Consider the following 21,180-nt stretch of genomic DNA (forward strand, 5'->3'; position numbering starts at 1 on the left):
CCACTGGAATGAAGTTTCTGAGCCCCACGTCAGACTTCCCAACCTGGGGTCTGGCAAAGGGAGAAGGAATTCCCAGAGAATCAGGCTTTGAAGGCTAGTGAGATTTGATTGCAGGAGTTCAACAGGACTGGGAGAAACAGAAACTCCACTCTTGGAGGGTACACACAAAGTCCTGTGCACATAGGACCCAGGGGAAAGAAGCAGCGATCCCATAGGAGACTGAAGGAGACCTACCTGCTTTTGTTGGATGGTCTCCTGCAAAGGCGAGGTTGCCTGTGACTCACCGTGGGGACAAGGACACTGGCAGTAGAAGTTCTGGGAAGTACTTCTTGGAATGAGCGCTCCTGGAGTCCACCATTAGCCCCACAAAAGAACCTGTAGCCTCCAGTGCTGGGTCACCTCAGGCCAAACAACCAACAGGGAGGGAACTCAGCCACACCCATTAGCAGACAAGTGGATTAAAGTTTTACTGAGCTCTGCCCACCAGAGCAACACCAAGCTCTACCCACTACCAATCCCTACCATCAGGAAGCTTGCATAAGCCTCTTAGATAGCCTCATCCACCAGAGGGCAGACAGCAGAAGCAAGAACTACATTCCGCAGCCTGTGGAAAGAAAACCGCATTCACAGAAAGACAGACAAAATGAAACAGCAGAGGGCTATGTAGCAGAAGAAGGAACAAGATAAAACTCCAGAAAAAAAAGTAAATGAAGTAGAAATAGGCAGAAAAAGAATTCAGAATAATGATAGTGAAGATGATCCAGGATCTCAGAAAAACAATGGAGGCAAAGATCGAGAAAATTCCAAAAATGTTTAAGAAAGACCTAGAAGAATTAAAGAACAAACAAACAGAGATGAACAATACAATAACTGAAATGATAAATACACTAGAAGAATCAACAGCAGAATAACTGAGGCAGAAGAAAGGATAAGTGACCTGGAAGACAGAATGGTGGAATCCACTGCCATGGAACAGAATAAAGAAAAAAGAATGTAAAGAAATGAAGACAGCCTAAGAAACATCTGGGACAACATTAAATGCAAAAATATTTGCATTATAGGGGTTCAAGTAAGAGAAGAGAGAGAGAAAGGACCCAAGAAAATATTTGAAGAGATTATAGTCAAAAACTTCCGTAACATGGGAAAAGAAATACCCACCCAATTCCAGGAAACACAGAGTCCCCTATAGGATAAACCCAAGGAGAAATACGCTGAGACACATAGTAATCACACTGGCAAAAATTAAAGACAAAGAAAAATTATTGAAAGCAGCAAGGGAAAAATGAAAAATAACATACAAGGGAACTCCCATAAGGTTATCAGCTGATTTCTCAGCAGAAGCTCTACAAACCAGAAGGGAGTGACATGATATATTTAAAGTGATGAAAGGGAAGAACCTACAACCAAGATTACTCTACCCAGAAAGGATCTCATCAGATTCGATGGAGAAATCTAAAGCTTTATGGACAAGCAAAAGCTAAGACAATTCAGCGCCACCAAACCAGCTTTACAACAAATGCTAAAGGAACTTCTCTAAGTGAGAAATACAACAGAAGAAAAAGATCTATAATAACAAACCCAAAACAATTAAGAAAATGAGAATAAGAACATACATATCAATAATTACCTTAAATGTGAATGGACTAAATGCTCCAATCAAAAGACACAGGCTTGCTGAATGGATACACAAACAAGACCCATATATATGTTGTCTACAGGAGGCCCACTTCAGACCTAGGGACACACACAGACTGAAAGTGAGGGGATGGAGAAAGATATTCCATGCAAAAGGAAATCAAAAGAAAGCTGGAGTGGCAATATTCATATCAGATAAAATAGACTTTAAAATAAAGAATGTTACAAGTGACAGGAAGGACATTACATAATGATCAAGGGATAAATCCAAGAAGAAGATATAACAATTATAAATACATATGCACCCAACATAGGAGCATCTCAATACATAAGGCAAATGCTAACAACCATAAACGGGAAAATTGACAGTAACACAATAATAGAAGGGGACTTTAATACCTCACTTACACCAATGGACAGATCATCGAAACAGAAAACGAAGAAGGAAAAACAAGCTTTAAATCACAATACAGAACAAATAGATTTAATTGATAGGACATTCCACCTGAAAGTGGCAGAATATACTTTCTTCTCAAATGCACATGGGACATTCTCCAGGATAGATCACATCCTGGGTCACAAGTCAAACCATGGAAAATATAAGACAATTGAAATCATATCAAGCATCTTTTCCAACCATAACACTATGAGATTATAAAGAAATTACAGGGGAAAAAGGTAAAAATCACAAACACATGGAGTCTAAACAGTACATTACTAAATAACCAAGAAGTCACTGAAGAAATCAAAGAGGAAATCAAAAAATAACTAGAGACAGATGACAACAAAAACACGATGATCCAAAACCTATGGGATGCAGCAAAAGCAGTTCTAAGAGGGAAGTTTCTAGCAATACAATCCTACCTCAAGAAACAAGAAAAATCTCAAATAAACAATCTAACCTTACACCTAAAGGAAATAGAGAAAGAAGAACAAACATAATCCAGAGTTAGTAGAAGGAAAGAAATAATAAAAATCAGAGCAGAAATAAATGAAATAGAAATGAAGAAAACAATAGCAAAGATCAATAAAACTAAATACTGGCTCTTTGAGAAGATAAACAAAATCAGTAAACCTTTAGATAGACTCATCAAGAAAAAAAGAAGGAGGACTCAAATCAATAAAATGAGAAAGGAAAAAAAAATTACAATGGACAACACAGAAATACAAAACATCATAAGAGACTACTGCAAGCAAATCTATGCCAATCATATGGACAACCTGGAAGAAATGGACAGATTCTTAGAAAGGTATAACCTTCCAAGACTGAACCATGAAGAAACAGGGTCTTCCCTAGTGGCACAGTGGTTGAGAATCTGCCTGCTAATGCAGGGGACACGGGTTCGAGCCCTGCTCTGGGAGGATCCCACATGCTGTGGAGCAACTAGGCCCGTGAGCCACAACTACTGAGCCTGCGCATCTGGAGCCTGTGCTCCGCAACAAGAGAGGCCGCCGATAGTGAGAGGCCCGCGCACCGCGATGAAGAGTGGTCCCCACTTGCCATAACTAGAGAAAGCCCTTGCACAGAAACAAAGACCCAACACAGCAAAAATAAATTAATTCATTAATAAACTCCTACCCCAACATCTTAAAAAAAAAAAGAAAAGAAACAGAAACTATGAACAGACCAATCACAAGTAATGAAATTGAAACTGTGATTAAAAATCTTCCAACAAACAAAAGTCCAGGACCACAACTTCACAGGTGAATTCTATCATTTAGAGAAGAGCTAACACCCATCCTTCTCAAACTCTTCCAAAAAATTACAGAGGAAGGAACACTCCCAAACTCATTCTATGAGGCCACCATCACCATGATACCAGAACCAGGCAAAGATACTACAGAAAAAGAAGATTACAGACAAATATCACTGATGAATATAGATGCAAAAATCCTCCACAAAATACTAGCAAACAGTATCCAACAACACATTAAAAGGATCATACACTGTCATCAAGTGGGATTTATCCCAGGAATGCAAGGATTCTTCAATATATGCAAATCAATCAATGTGATACACCACACTAAAAAAATGAAGAATAAAAACCATATGATCATCTCAATAGATGCAGAAATTTTGACAAAATTTTGACAAAATTCAACACCCATTTATGATAAAAATTCTTCAGGAAGTGGGCATAGAGGGAACCTACATCAACATAATACAGGCCATATATGACAAACCCACAGCAAACATCATTAGCAATGGTGAAAAAGCGAAAGCATTTCCTCTAAGATCAGGAACAAGACAAGGATGTCCACTCTCACCACTATTATTCAACATAGTTTTGGAAGTCCTAGCCACATCAATCAGAGAAGAAAAAGAAATAAAAGGAATACAAATAGTAAAAGAAGAAGTAAAACTGTCACTGTTTGTGGATGACATGATACCATACACAGAGAATTCTAAAGATGCCACCAGAAAACTACTAGAGCTAATCAATGAATTTGGTAAAGTTGCAGGATACAAAATTAATGCATAGAAATCTCTTTCATTCCTATACACTAATGATGAAAAAATCTGAAAGAGAAATTAAGGAAACACACCCATTTACCACTGCAGCAAAAAGAATAAAATACCTAGGAATAAACCTACCTAAGGAGACAAAAGACCTATACTCAGAAAACTATAAGACACTGATGAAAGAAATCAAGAATGACACAAACATATGGAGAAATATACCATGTTCTTGGATTGGAAGAATGAATATTGTGAATATGACTATACTACCCAAAGCAATATACAGATTCAGTGCAATCCCTATCAGCTTACCAATGGCATATTTTACAGAACTAGAACAAATAAATCTTAAAATTTGTATGGAGACACAAAAGATCCCAAATAGCCAAAGCAATCTTGAGGGAAAAAAAACAGAGCTGGAAGAATCAGACTCCTTAGCTCCAGACTATAATACAAAGCTACAGTAATCAAGACAATATGGTACTGGCACAAAAACAGAGGTATAGATCAATGGAAAAGGATAGAAAGACCAGAGATAAACCCACGCACCTGTGGTCAACTAATCTATGACAAAGGAGGCAAGGATACACAATGGAGAAAAGACAGTCTCTTCAATAAGTGGTGCTGGGAAAACTGGACAGCTACATGAAGAAGAATGAATTTAGAACACTCCCTAACACCATACACAAAAATAAACTCAAAATGGATTAAAGACCTAAATGTAAGACCTGACATTATAAAACTCTTAGAGGAAAACATTAGAAGAACACTCTTTGACATAAATCACAGCAAGATCTTTTTTGATCCACCTCCTAGAGTAATGGAAATAAAAACAAAAATAAACAAATGGGACCTAATGAAACTTAAAAGCTTTTGCACAGCAAAGGAAACAGCTTTTGCACAGCAAAGTAAACTACAAACAAGATGAAAAGACAACCCTCAGAATGGGAGAAATTATTTGCAAATGAATCAACAGACAAAGGATTAATCTCCAAAATACATAAACAACTCATGCAGCTCAATGTTTAGAAAACAAACAACCAGGGCTTCCCTGGTGGCGCAGTGCTTGAGAGTCCGCCTGCCGATGCAGGAGACGCGGGTTCGTGCCCCGTTTCGGGAAGATCCCACATGCCGCGGAGCGGCTGGGCCCGTGAGCCATGGCCACTGAGCCTGCGCGTCCGGAGCCTGTGCTCCGCAAATGGGAGAGGCCACAACAGTGAGAGGCCCGCATAACGCAAGAAAAAAAAAAAAAAAAAAAAAGAAAACAAACAACCCAATCTAAAAATGGACAGAAGACCTAAATAGACATTTCTCCAAAGAAGATATACAGATGGCCAAGAGGCACATGAAAATGTGCTCAACATCACTAATTATTAGAGAAATGCAAATCAAAACTGCAATGAGGTATAACCTCACACTGGTCAGAATGGCCATCATCAGAAAATCTACAAACAGCAAATGCTGGAGAGGGTGTGGAGAAAAGGGAACCCTCCTTCATGGTTGGTGGGAATGTAAATTGCTACAGCCACTATGGAGAACAGTATGGAGGTTCCTTAAAAAACTAAACGTAGAATTACCATATGACACAGCAATCCCACTACTGAGCATATGCCCAGTGAAAACCATAATTCAAAAAGACACATGCACCCCTATGTTCAGTGCAGCACTATTTACAATAACTAGGTCATGGAAATACCCTAAATGTCCATCCACAGACAAATGAACAAAGAAGTTGTGGTACAATATACAATGGAATATTAGCCATAAAAAGGAATGAAATTTTGTCATTTATAGAGACGTGGATGGACCTAGAGACTGTCATACAGATTGAAGTAAGTCAGAGAAAAACAAATATCATATATTAACACATATATGTGGAATCTAGAGAAATCGTACAGATGAACCAGTTTGCAAGGCAGAAATAGAGACACAGATGTAGAGAACAAACTTATGGACACCAAGGGGGGAAAGTGGAGGGGGGGATGAATTGGGAGATTGGGATTTACATATATACATTAATATGTATAAAATAGATAACTAATATGAACCTACTGTATAAAAATAAATTTTTTTAAAAAAGTATTTTTCTGCACAAGAAAAGATTACAAAGAAATATCAAGAACAGAAAAAGGTGAGAAGGGCTTCCCTGGTGGCGCAGTGGTTGAGAGTCCGCCTGCCGATGCAGGGGACACCGGTTTGTGCCCCGGTCTGGGAAGATCCCACATGCCGCGGAGCGGCTGGGCCCGTGAGCCATGGCCGCTGAGCCTGTGCATCCGGAGCCTGTGCTCCACAGAGGGAGAGGCCACAACAGTGAGAGGCCCACATGCTGCAAAAACTTTGCACAAATATTTTCACCTCTTTGGGTCTTTGTGTCTCAGTTGAATGATTTACATGTTTCTTAAGGGTCAAGCAGTGACCTAAGCTCTCTGTATGTCTAAGTTTCCTCACCTGTAAAATGGGGATAGTAATAATACCTGTTTCATAGGTCTCAATGGCTTCATGAACATTTGTGCATTGCTGGTGGGAATGTAAAATGATATAGCCACTGTGGAAAACATTATAGCAGTTCCTCAAAACGTTAAGCATACAATTATCATATGATCTAGGAATTCCACTTCTGGTATATACCCAAAAGAATTGAAAGCAGGGACTTAAAGATATTTGTATACCATTATTCATAGTAGCATTATTCACAATAGCCAAAATGTAAAACAACACAAATGTCCATCAATAGATGGTACATACGTACAATGGAATATTATTCAGCCTTAAAAAGAATGAAATTCTATCACATGCTACAACATGGATGAATCTTGAAGACATTATACTATGTGAAATAAGCCAGATACAAAAGACAAATAACATATGAGTCAATTATGTGAAACACTTAAGAGTAGTCAAATTCATAGAAACAGAAAATAGAACAGTGGCTTCCAGGGACTGGAGGAGGAGGGAAGGGAATGGGAAGTTATTGTTTAACTGGTACAGAGTTTGAGTTTAGGAAAATGAAAAAAGTTCTGGAGATGGGTGGTGGTGAGAGTTGCACAACCACATGAATATACTTGATGCTACTGAACTGTACACTTAAAAGTGGTTGAAATCGTAACAGGAAACAGTTACTGAGTGTCAACGTAATGAATATAATAGAAAAAAAAATTTCATCATTAAAATGGTAAATTTTATGTTATATATATTTTACCACAATTTAACCAAAAAGTAGTTGGCCAAGCATAAAGTTGGAAGTTGAATGCAGGTTCTCTTGCCCTGTGTGGTGTGTGTTGTTGGGGAGGCAGGAGAGACCCAGATACATTCACCCAAATGATGGTCCAACTAATCATCTTAGAGAGGCTGGTATTAGGGAAGCAAATTAGGTGTGTGGTTGCTGATGTTTATGCTATGATCCACCTTATTAAAACAAGAAGACTGGGATTAAAAAAATGATTTCAAGAATTTGGTAGCAAATTTATTAGTTTATTCTCCCCAAGAAATGTCACCTTAAGTATAGCTCACAGCCAGCTCTGGTCCCAGCATGGCATCAGAGGAAAAGGCACTTATGACTGGGATTAAGGAATTCAACAATAAGACTAAAAATAAGAACAAATGTCTTCATAGTGAGAGCTCTTCATCCTGGCACTGAGTGCCTCAGGGAGTATTCAAGCTTGTTTTCTGGAAGCATTTAGGCACAGGATAGGATCAAATTTTCTAGGTTAAGGTAAAAGCAAGGAATGGACACCATCACTCTGCAGCCTCCTCCCTGCCTCATGATCCTGTAGGTAGGTCATTTAGCTATGTGTTGTTTTCTGTGAAGTATCTCACACAGACTTGGAGGTTCCTCAAGCTTTCTTAGCTTGTGCAAAAAGACAACACACAATGCTCCAAAGCTGTGCAAACACTCAGATGGGCCTGAAAGGAAGGGGTTGGCATTTGGTGGAAACAATTCTCACAAACATTTCTCATCTCAGAGATGTTGCAACTCCTGACAGCTTCAATCTTTCATTTTAGAGATTTCTGTTGATTAAGAATCACACATTTTGTCCACAGCACAGAGATACCAAAGCGAACTTTTCCCCTAGTGCCATTTCCCCAGGGGATGGGAATGATTGATTTTTATTGGTTCAGCTCCTAGGATACTCACATCTCAATCCAGCCAATTTTCTTTGGAGAGAGCCCACTCCAGTCCACTTAATTGTATTTTCTAACCAAAGAGTTGAGAGAGATTTGTCATCTTTCCAGTCCAGAGGAGATGAATCTCCAGACTTCTCTCCCAATTGTGTGAACTTGTTTCTGAAGTTGGCGACTAAAGAAGGGAGCCAGGCTTAATGAAAAAAAAAAAAAATCACATACAAATATAAAGCTGAAAATACAATGACTGAAATGCAGGCAGAAAAACTAATCTGGGCATTGAGGACTCGAAAGATCTGAGAAGAAACAGTTTGCTCCATGCTTTCAACTTTTATTGGAAAACAATTACTGTAGGTAGTCTTTCACTTGGATCTGAACAAAGAAGAACCATATATTGACTAAGAAAGTCATCCCCTCAGTTCTCTGACACGTCTTCCTTTCCGTTTGCCTTTTCTCATGGCTCACTCTACACTCCCATGAACCTCTCATCACCCCAACCCCTGTTTATTTTAACCTTCGTTTAACTCATACCAAGTTTCCCATGTTTCCCTGTCTCAGCAATAGCTTGCTCTGGGGTGTCGAAATGAAGATGCAGAGAAAATTAAGAATGCAAACTAGCTTGAGACTTTGCAAAAATTAATGCCCATGGTAAAAGGAAAGCCTTCCTCCATTCTCTCAGCAAACGGAAAAGGTGAACAACTTGGGATGGGATTCTTTTGCACACTGACACTTTCCAGCCCTCAATTATGCACTTTTTCCTATTAAATATACAACCAGCCCTGATAGTTTCTTCATGATGAATCTCTCTTAATCCACAGAATCTACATTATGTTGCATATTGCTCTTTTGTGCATGGATTTCTTTTCATCTTCCCTATTAAACTGTAATATTCCTGTGCACCAAGTAACTCTGTTTCTTTGCTTCTGCCACAGCAAAAAAAAAAAAAAAAAAAAAAAAAAAAAAAACACCAAAATTGGGGACAGACTTTGAAAATGTTACAAGATAGTGATATAAAGTGATAATATCATTTATGTTCTTTATTTCAGAAAATCACATGAGAAATTGTACAATGGAAGTAGTACTAGGTTTTAAAGAAATCACCGAAGAATGACTTGATTTTGTTTCTTTCTTTCTTTCTCTCTTCCTTTCTTTCTTTCTTTCTTTCTTTCTTTCTTTCTTTCTTTCTTTCTTTCTTTCTTTCTCTCTTTCTTTTTCTTTCCTTTTTTTTTTTTTTTGGTAACCTTCACAGCCAGTTTATAAACCCCAGAAAAAAGTTGTCTTAATTTGTGGTCAATCATAATTTTCAACACATTTTTATTAGTTTATTTTTGACCTATATTTGCACACTACTCAACTTGATCTACTGCTTTGTTTACCCCTCTGGCCCAAAATTATTACTTTGATCACATCAAAAATTACTACCTATGATTCCCTCCAAGCAAAAGAATTTACCTCTACCAAAGTAAAAACAAAGTAGCAGGCCATCCCCAAACTAGAACACAATAGATTCTGAGCATTGATAACAGTTTTAGAGTAAGTATACAGGTGCTGAAGATGACCTCTTTGAAGAAGATATTGAGAAACAACTCTTCATGAATATTTTCAACTTTCTGCATGGCCCAGGCTTTTTGAGCAAAAGAACTGGAACCTGGGTTAAAAGTAGAATTAAATGGTAAACATTCAGTTAGAGATAATATATTGCACCAGAAAGATTTAAGGGTTTATTTCTGTGGTACTAAGCATTCTGCAATCAATTCCATCAAGGGAGGCTAGGGCAGGTCACCACACCAACCAATTTTCTGTGAGACCACCTGAGCGTCCTACAATTCTATTCAATTCTGACACTATCCATCTGGAGATCGCACCAGATTCTCCAGATTAAGGGCTCAGTTCTATAAGACTGACTCAGTTCACAAGTCCACCTTGTCACCTAGGCTTCTAACCAATGGGCTATAGATTGAAGGTTCCAACACCCCCGTCCTCAGGTTTGGTTAATTTGCTACAGTGGCTCACAGAACTCAGAGCAACATTTCCCTTACTAGATTATTAGTTTATTATGAAAGGATATCACTCAGGAATGTCCAGATGGAAGAGATGCACATGGTAAAGAATGGGGAAAGAGAGTAGAGGTTCCATTCTCTCTGCAAGTGCATGATTTTGGCCAAATTTCCATATGTTCACCAACCAGGAAGCTTTCCAAACCCCATCCTTTTGGATTTTTATGGTGGCTTCATTGCATAGGCATAATAGATCAAATCACTGGTCATTGAGGATTGATTCAACCTCTAGCCCCTCCTCCTTTCCCTGGAGGCCAAGAGGGTGCAACTGAAAATTCCAACCCTCTAATCACATGGTTAATATCACAGGTAAAAACTTTCCTGCATGCACTGGTAACATCAGGTCCTTGTCACATCATCCGTGGTTGATTGGGACACAGGAAACCAGCTCTAAGATGCTCTATGAATAATAAATTATGTATTCTGTAATATGGAGTTCTGGTGTTTCTGTTAGTGTATGTGTATATATACACTGTTAGTGTGTATGTGTGTTTATACACACACACACACACACACACACTCACCTGTACATGACAGGTTAACTTGTTAACTTGTAAGTAAGGTAACAACTCAGCCCTATCACTATTTTGGACTTAATGGAAGATAATAATCATTATAACACCCTTGAGTATTAATCAAATTACAAAAACAAGAGCTTAATGATGGTTTAATTAGTTGGGCGCCTTCTTTGTGTATATGAAAACCTCTGCCCTTGGTCCTACATTCTTGCAGTTGACTTCTATGTGCAAGGTGGGATCAGTGCCTTTGGGGCCACAACTGTAAATGCAGCACATTCTCAGTCCTCAAGGAGTTTACTGTCCACAGGAGAAGATGAGGTATTTACCCAAATATCTTTAAAAGAAAAGATAAGTTGTTTCTGTGAGAGAAATATATATATGTACCAGAAGAGATATAAGGGAAAAGGCAGTTGTTACTTTTAGTTGTGTATGTTGTGGTCAGGGAGAGCCTAACAGAAGTTCTCATGAAGGGAAACTTCCCGTATCTGTATCTATCATTCAGGTAAAGCCACAGAAGACAAGCTTCTTGAATCTATGGATAACACAGAGCAGGGTGTGCTGGCCAGTAAACTCATTAGCAAAATCAAGGTTCTGAAATAGATCTACAAACCAGAATGACAGGAAAGGTTAACAAGATGAAGCTGCACAGTTATAAATGTGGAGTAATAAACGGGTTCACTTATAGGGGAGAAACAGCAAGCATTGCAGCAGATCACATAAACTCAACAGCAGTAAAATTTAATCCAAACATTCCTCTTGGTGCTCTTTCAAATCTCTTCATGTACCTGCTCATCTTTGAGGCTCACACAAACTCTATGAGGGCTGCATTAGGCAAGTTTTACTGTTTCCGCTGATTAGAAGGGGGGATGTGGTCTCAGAGCATAAATGACTTGACCAAGGTTGTGAAGCAATTAAAAAATAAAAAGTGAGAACAATCTTTGATCACATGGATTGAAGAATGACTTCCCAATCAAAGAGTCTCAACAATAATGAGAATTCTGTGGTCAGTTTCAGGAGCAACATTTTATGAAGGATGTTGACGTTAAGGGATCCCTCCAACCAGTGGAGGTAGTTAGGATGATGAAGGGTCTGGACATCATGGTGTATCAGGAATGTTTGGAGGACTTTCACCAGGAACAGAAAAGACGTAAGAACTATTGTCTGCAAATATCTGAGGAGCTGAGATGTGGAAAGGAATTAGACACATCTGTGAAGGTTCATGGGGCAGAACCAACACCACTGTATGAAAGTGACAGCAAGGAAGATTTCAGATACTGTAAAGGAGCACATTCTATCATTTAGAAGTGGGAAAGATGAGCTTGCAAGAGAGTGAACCCACCATCCCAGAGCTGATTATAGCGCAGGCTGTGACCAGCCACAAATTGCAGTTGTTGAAGGAATTCCTGCCTAAAAATAAAAAAGTTCATGGCTTCTCACATCTCTTCCAACTCTAAGATTCTGTTACTTAAATAAAAATCTACAGTACCAGGAAATTCACGTCCCAATAATAGATCTTCAAAACATGCTTAGACATTAAGGACCATGCTGACACTATGAGTTAGTACTATCTTCATCTGGATCATAAAAACATCATAAATAATCATAAGGCCACTCACATATCATGATTTCATGGTTTTTGCTCTTTGCTAGTCTTCATATCCATCCATGAATGAGAAAAGGGCTTGAATGATTATCCCAGAGAAGTTAAGTGATAAGTTGAAGGTGATATGGCAAGTTAGTAGTGAAATCAGAGCCAGAAACCTAGCCTCCCCTTAGATTCATTGAGATCTCAGCAACAATATTAGTAAAAAAATGACTACTATTTATAGCTCTTACTATAGGACCGGTACTGCTTTAAGCACTCTACATCTGTGATGTCATTTAACCCTCACAAAAACCCTATCAGGTGAGAACTATTTCATCCCCATTTTATAGGTTAGGAAACTAAGAGGCAGAGAGGTTAAGTAACTTGCCTGAGATAACAGGTATACTATGTGGTAGGGCTAGGTTGCAAACTTTGGCAGTATGACTCCAAAATCTGTACTCTCAACCACTAGGCTTTGTTTTCCTCCTAGAAATTACTGGGTTGGCAAAATATTCGTTCAGGTTTTTCTATGGAAAATACGAACAAACTCTTTGGCCAGCCCAATATTTTATTTATGAGAGAGAAAGGGGAAGTCTCCGTAATTGTACATCACAGCTTCTGTGGAATATGTTGCCAAAGGAACCAAATAAGCAGGTTTGGAATCTCTGAGATCTGGGAAAGACTCTACCTCAGAAGACATCTCCCCGTGTCATTCAGCTCATCCCCCCCAAATACGAAGTACAGCTGCAGAAGTTCCTTCTCACCGGATGACGGATGACAGAAATTAACGGAGCAAAAAGCTACAAACTTGAGACTCAACGGTTCTGAAAATCAGACTGGACTGAAATGTGGCCGAGTTTCAGGCAAACACCATGGAGGAGGGGCGCTTCATAGAAGAGTAGATGGCAGAATCCACCTTTGACCCTTAGCTGGAGCGGGAGAAAGATGAAACTGAAATAATGGGTACCACAGATAACTGTTTATTCCTCTCCAGCACAACAAGCAAATAAACTGCCATTGGTGCCACCAAACTTCATAGAGGGTAATATTCCTTTAATGGAATGCTTTTAGAGAAGAGTCATAAAAATAAATTGAAAAGTGCTTTCTGCTGGCTACAGCTGGCATAAGCAGCATCTGAGCAAACAGGATAACACAAGGCTTAACTTATCAGCGCCATTTTTATTACTCACCCGCGACAGGACTTATAATAGTATAAATTCACTTAAAAAAAGGACTCTTTTCTCCTATCACCACTCCTCCTTCCACCACCATGCACCCAATAGCCTTCTGTGTTCATTCTGAACAGTGTAATTACAGGTCCTTTTATGATTTAGGCTTGAAACCAATTAGCTGATACTGCAAACCTTTCAAATGCCAGTTTCCCTCTCTTGGCACTCCCTGTTCTGCTGGGATTTACCTGAATGCTTGTAAAAGGCAAATGTTTTGTGAGGAGCGGAGAAATTGGGTACGTTTGTGGATGGGTTCCCTCCTCCCCTCTCTTCTCTTGTTCTCATCTGCCCGTGCATCTTTAGTGCACCTGGTCTCTAAAATTGTCACAGTGTGAAATACACACTAAATATTCATGCTGGGTGCCCACACTGCTTCTAAGAACAGGTAGTGTCATAAAGCTGCCAGTTGCTTTCTCCTCCTATTGCTTTTCCTACAGGTGGAGCTGCAGACCCATGCTGGGCAGTGTTCTGCTGCCCTTTTGAAGTCTGTTACTCACTGGCAGGATGGACAAGAGTTCAAGAACTCGGAAAGGCGCTACCTGACAGCCTGGCCTCCTCCACTACATCTGACCCTAACATATTCCACCCCACATTCATGATATAGTAAGGCTACAACAATGGCCATGACGTCATATATTCAGCAAAGATCTACATAATCAACCAAGAAGCATGAATTGTATAAAGCCTGTGCACCACCAGAGGATTCAGGGGTGAATAGGATTCCTGCCCTCAGTGTGCTGTTAATTGAATGTAAGAAGACTCAATTTATTCACATAAGAGGATAACTTAGAATATAAGGCAGGATATGGTTAGTGATGTATGGAACAAGCAATAAGTTCAAAGAAAGATTTTGTCATGGGATCCTGAGTAATCAGAGTCTCTAGACATCTATTCTAGGAGAAGCACTTTACAAATTGTGTTCAATCCTTATACAATCCTTCAAGATACATATAATATATAATTATATATGTTATAACTAAAACATTTTCCAGATGAAGAAACCAAGCCTCACAAAATTAAATAACTTGTCCAAGTCACAGAATCCCAAAACTAGTAAGTGACAAAAACTGAAATTTTGATTTCTGGTGTGACACCAAAACCTTTACCACCATATCATGTTTCCTCCCTGCGGGTCAGCAAAGATGAGGTCTAGTAGGCATTCTGGTGGTTGTGGGGTGGTTACAGAGGGGAGTATAAGAATATTCGAGAAAGGAAAAGTGGACTAATTTGGATAGAATAGAGAAACTAAGAAGACCATAAAAATACTAAAATATAAGGCCAGAAAGGAATTTACAGAGCTAACCCCAGCTATATTATTAAATTAACAATCCAACAATATATTGGGTTATTACACAGCCATTAAAATAACTCTGAAGACTAGGTAGAATTATGAAATATGCTAATGCTATAATGTTAAGTAAATGAAATAATAAGATAAAGCAGAATATAAAGTACCTTCTGGTTGCAACTATGTGAAAATAAGTATTGGTAGTGTTTTTACATAAAACTTTTAGTTAAAATTGTTTAAGAGGAAAAAAATAAGTCCATCCCCTGGGCATAAGCATGATTATATTTACACTTTTCCAGACAGATGGTTTTCTTTCCTCTTCTAACAGATTTCCATGGAGAGAAATCTAATGCCCTCCCTCTGTTATTTTAGTGCCTCATAACCCCATTTCCTCAAGTCTAGCCTCCATCCCCCTACTGAGGCAATTTCACCCCACAGTTGGTTTCTATCTCTGTGAGCTAACCACTGGCTTAAAATTTTTAACATGCTTTGGGTTCTAGAGATAGTGAAAGTAAGATTGTCATTTCCCTTCACCCTCTTTTTGCATTCTGCATACCAGCTCTGATGGTACTCTTGATATGACTGAGGAGGTAGAAGGAGGGGAAGTGATGATTAAAAACACAAAGCAAAACAAAACAACCTAAGCATCATAATTCAGCAAACCTATTATTTTCTCATCTTCTGCTTCTCTTTCATTCTACTCACAATGATTCCACTTAATCTTCCAATATCATTCATATCTAGTAATTTGAAAAACTCCCATACTCTGGAAAATCTACCTCTCTGCGGTTTACCAGTAGTAATGTCATAGACTTTGCCTTTCAGATGTAGTTACTATTATCACCTTACCTCCTCCCACCTATCCTCATCCTAGAATAGCACGACCCTTGATGAAGTTAAATAAACCCCCTCTCACTTCCTTTTATGTGTAGATATCAATAAGCCCTATTAAGAGAGGTTTTTTGCCCCTTATACCTGATTCTCTGTTTCCAGGATGGTACCCAGAACTATCATATCTTGTCACTGCTTAGCTGGGCAAATGAAAACATAGCCTTGATTCATAAAGTTTATATGAGAGGACATGAATAGATCAGCAGAGATAGATAGATGGATGGATAGATAAATAGATAGAAAGATAGATAGATAGATAGATAGATAGATAGATAGATAGATAGACAGACAGATGGTAGATAGAGACATAAATACAAGCCAGGGTCACCTAAGCAGAAACAGGGATGCTGTGAAGCAAAGTCAAGAGCCAAACCCATTGGTAAGCCCCCAGATCTGTGGCAGCCAAGTGGGAAAGGCAAAGTTAGGAGAGAAATCTGAACTCGAGAACCAGCTGTAATATTTTCCAAGAAGAGAAAGTCAGAAGCCTATGTAAGGAGTGGTTGAATTATTTGAGTGCACTACATTTTGCTGCTGTCCCTTTGCAAGGTCCATGATTTCCCCCTGCCCTGTCTTACTAGGAGGCACCCTGAACCTGACAACTGACCTTCACCTAGGAGGAGCTCTGATACTGTCACCACCCATCTACCTTTCCAGGATGCCACTTCACTCCCTCTGCTCCCTCCACCACCTTCTGCCTGGTTCCACGACCCTGCTTGTCATCACTCCACACTTGGGAGCTGCCTGTGTCTGGAGCGCAGTGTCCACCTTCTCTATCTGACATGCTCTCAGTCACTCACAAAGCTCATTGTCACACTGTTTCCAGCACCCCTTGACAATTTGTAACTCCATCTTCAAGGCTCCCATACCGTTTTGTCAGGGAGCCTCTCAGCATGTTATAATTGCTTGTCTAAATGTCTCTCTCTCCGACTCTACACAGAGTTCCTTAAAGACTGGCTGCTTTTCCTTTTCATCTCTGGATTCCCACGCCTAGCACTTTGCTTGGCATACCATAGTACTCAATGTATGTTTCTTAGATGAATTAATCAAATATAGTGTATTCCACATTCACCTATTCACTTCATTCCCCTCTAGGATCTTGCAAATCAAGAGAGGCAATCTCCTAAAACAAACAGCATGACACCTAGTAGATGTAGCTATCACAGTTAACAGCCAGCCAATGGCCTCAGTCAGGAAAAACAATCAGCATACCCAGATATTGTGTTTCTGTTTAGTTCTTAATCCCAGGGCTACTTGTCTAGGTAAGGACTCAGTCTCTGGAAGCACATGTAAATATATTTTCTGAGTTGAGTTCTGGAGAGTACAGTGCAAGATTGTGAAATTCAAAACACACCTGGGAAATTCAGACATGATCTCAATAATAAGAGCTGTAATCAAGGAAGAAACCCTTACGTAAGCAAATAATTTGCCTTTTGGGAGTAAAAGGCTGAACATGATGTTCTTCACACACAGGGACTTTAGTTGGAATTTTGTCTTCACTCTACATAGACCTCGCTGAACAAATCACAAAAATAAAATATGTACACCATGCCTACCATAGTAGAAATGGTCTTCCAATCAGAGGAGAAATTGGTGGGGTGGGAATAAGAGAGAGAGAGAGAGCAAGAAGAGCATAATATTAAAAGGGCAAAGCGATTTGATCCAAATTCTCCCCTAGTGAGGTAACATGAATGGTAATGAATTCTGTCTTATCTCTGCAGTTATGAGGATGATTTTCAGAATCAGATTTTGTGATGTTACAGATATGATCCACGATTTTTTTTTTTTAAGAAGATGTTGGGGGTAGGAGTTTAGTAATTTATTTATTTATTTTTGCTGTGTTGGGTCTTCGTTTCTGTGCGAGGGCTTTCTACAGTTGCGGCGAGCGGAGGCCACTCTTCGTCGCGGTGAGCGGGCCTCTCGCTATTGCGGCCTCTCTTGTTGCGGAGCACAGGCTCCAGACGTGCAGGCTCAGTAGTTGTGGCTCACGGGCCTAGTTGCTCCGCGGCTTGTGGGATCCTCCCAGACCAGGGCTCAAACCTGTGTCCCCTGCACTGGCAGGCGGATTCTCAACCACTGCACCACCAGGGAAGCCCTGATCCACAACTTCTGAGAGAGCAGGGGGGAAAGTTGATGCAGAAAAATATACTTAGACTAGATAAACCATAGCCTGACAACTGTATATCACAGCAAGATATAATGTCAGGTGTGGAATCAGGTAAATTGCAAATAACAATGGAGAAACAACTGAACCTTGAGGATTATCAGCAGGTAAACCAGATGAAGTGGATAAAGACTCATTGGGTAGAGATGATGGGGAAGGCTTCCTGACAGAAGAGTGGGAGGAAGTAGACAGAGGAAGAAGTAGAGTAGTGATGGAGCCTGAGCATCTAGATAAAAGGCTGCAGTCAGCTTTCCAAAAGTCAGAGAAAATAATAGCAAGAAATGATACAATATAATTGTAGCAGTGTCAGTTATGATAAGCAGATAATCTGTCTCTCTGTACAGCCTGGGGGCCCTTTCCAGAGGCAGGCAGAAGTCCAAGTTCCTGGACTTATCAACCCGTGCAATCAAGAAGAGATGTAATGCAAAGAGCGGCAAAAATCACAGACTGGGGCTTCCCTGGTGGCGCAGTGGTTGAGAGTCCGCCTGCCGATGCAGGGGACACGGGTTCGTGCCCCGGTCCGGGAAGATCCCACATGCCGCGGAGCGGCTGGGCCCGTGAGCCATGGCCGCTGAGCCTGTGCGTCCGGAGCCTGTGCTCCTCAATGGGAGAGGTCACAGCAGTGAGAGGCCCGCGTACCGCAAAAAAAAAAAAAAAAATCACAGACTGTTTGCACTGAAAGAGACCTTAGCAATTATTTAGAGCAAGTTCCCTTTCCATGGCACCATACTTGCTTGGTTTTCTTCCTACTTCACTGGCCATTTCTTCTCAACTCCTTTTCTGGTCTCTGTTTCTCTGTCCCTCTTCTAAATGTTGGAATGACAGTGCTGCATGCCTTTCTCTATCGAGCACTCATTCCCTAAGTGATCCCACCCCGCCCCCTAGATTTAGATATCTAAATGCTGATTAACTCCATACCTGTATTCCTAGCCTTGACTTCTCTCCTAGCTGAGCTCCAAGCTCATATACCCAACTGCATGCTTGGCGTCTCCAACTGAATGGCTTCTAGTCATATCCAAAGCAGAGTTCTTGATTCTGCTTTTTCTACCCAAATCTGTCCCTCCTCGGTTTCCCCCATCTAAATAAATGTAACCTCAATCTACCCATTTGCTCAAGCCAAAAACCTAGGCACCATCACTGGTTCCTTTTTTTTTTTTCTCTTTCTCTCTCTCTAACCATATCCCATCTATTGACAAGACATGCTAATTGATTTGTTAGTGACAAATAGATGTATCCATTGTACTTCCACAGCCACTACTCCAACTCAAGTCACCATCAAAGTTCAACTAGGGTAGCCTCCCCACTGGCCCTCGCTTCTGTTCCTGTTCCTCAAATTTCACTCCTTACACAGTGGCCAAAGTGATCTTCTCAAAAGATTTCTTTAAAGGTAGAAATTGGATAAATATTTGTTAAATGATACAGAAAAGTTGGGTGGGTAAAACATCAGCGGAGTGATAATCCTGAGTGAATGTAGCTTCGATCCAGACAAATCTTTCTATTGCATAATGGCCCACTGAGTGGAGTACTCAGTGTTTCTTCTGGCCCTGTCATATGCGCTAACATTGCCCTATCTCTTCTTAGGGACTACTTGGGCTGTACAACTGCCTGCTCATTTTTTTTTAAAAAAACTAGCAAACATGCTTTCCTTTACTCTCTCCTCCCTCACTTCTGGAGCATTATTCCTAAATTGTCATATGAATGTTGCCAAAAATCTGGACTTTAGAAATATGTGAATGGCTAACAACTTTGCTCACGTTTCTTTTGGATAGTGAATGATGTACGGTCATAGCTACAGAGTCTCTTAGCTTCAAAGAAAGCAGAAGCAACTTTGAGTTTCGGGGACTGTCTCGCTCCCATTAACCCCCCTCCCAAATTGAAGCATATAGGTTAGTGTTTATGTCCCTAGTTGCATTAAACCCATTAAGCAATGGATGAGGTTGAGAGAGAATTGTGTATTTGTTCGCTTATGAGTGTTAGAATAAGGGCTCTAACATGCCCCAGAGACTCTGGATTCTGACTAATAAAATGATGTGCACTGCCCAAAGCGCCATCACATTCATTATGTCATTATTCAGCCCAATAATGCTACAGCTGTTAGTACCTACAGATGTTAGTAGGTACTAACGTCTCTATTTTGCAAAAGAGGAAACTGAGGCTCACAGAGTTGCATGATAACATTACAGAGCTGTGTTGTTTAATGACAAATCCTGAGTGTATGGTGAAAACACCTCCCATCTGTCCCCTGAATGAGGTTAGGGGAAACTATTTCAGCAAGGTTGCCTGTTACTTATTGGAAACCAAGGGAAGCCCCTCCCTGTCATGGAAACCCCTTGCCCTGCACTCTTTCCCGTAGCTACAGTGAGCACCAAAAGGAATGCGGGCAACTCCATCCTCAGGGTGTCTGTTTCCTGGTGGGAGATTTCCCAGTGGATCTGCAGATTGCCCTTCTGCCTCCTCACCTCACCGGGGCTGTTTCTGTGGATCTTGGCATCCTTGCTATAGGGACAGCTCTCATTCACACTCCCCAGCCCACCGCAGGGAAGGACTGCTGATTAGACTGTGGGCTCTTCCCACCCACAGTCCAATCTGAGGCCGGAGGCGCTATCAGACAGCCCCTCCGTCATCGTCAGTTCTCACCGCTGTGTGTTACCATGCAAGACAGAGGAAAATGACAGTTTTCATCATTTCCTGTTAAATGATTCAGTGCTGATTCAGCTAGTTTCAATTCCACAGCAATACAGTGAAGAAAAAAGGGGGAAAAAAAGACCCAGAGTAGAAAAGTAAATGCTTATCAACCATTCTGAGGTATTGTTGCAGGTGGGCCCATTCTTTCCCTTCACTCAGAAAAGTCCTTGTCACCCTTTTCAAGGACAGATGACTGCACGAGAGAGGAGCTTCCTCAGGTCACAGGTCAGTCACTTTATTCACCTGACTTAATTCCCCTATAGGAGCTCTTTTTTGGAAAGATGCCATTACTTCTCTGGCCCCAGCAATGGGAATGTGTGTTAGGGTAAAAATCAGTTGGCAGGGCAGAAATATAGTGGCTCTGCCACAGAGCTGAGCCACGACCTTGGGTAAGTCATTTCCCATCTCTGAATCTCAAATTCTCTCTATAGAACAAAGATAAACCCTCTTCAAATGGATGTGAAACACTTTGTAAGCTATAAAGTATTGGAAGAAAGCAAAATACATGGGGTTTTCTCTCTTCAAATGCCCCATTTACTTGTGCTGTA

This window comes from Lipotes vexillifer, unplaced genomic scaffold (assembly GCF_000442215.2).
Source record: "Lipotes vexillifer unplaced genomic scaffold, Lipotes_vexillifer_v1.1 scaffold111, whole genome shotgun sequence".
Lineage (NCBI taxonomy): Eukaryota > Metazoa > Chordata > Mammalia > Artiodactyla > Lipotidae > Lipotes > Lipotes vexillifer.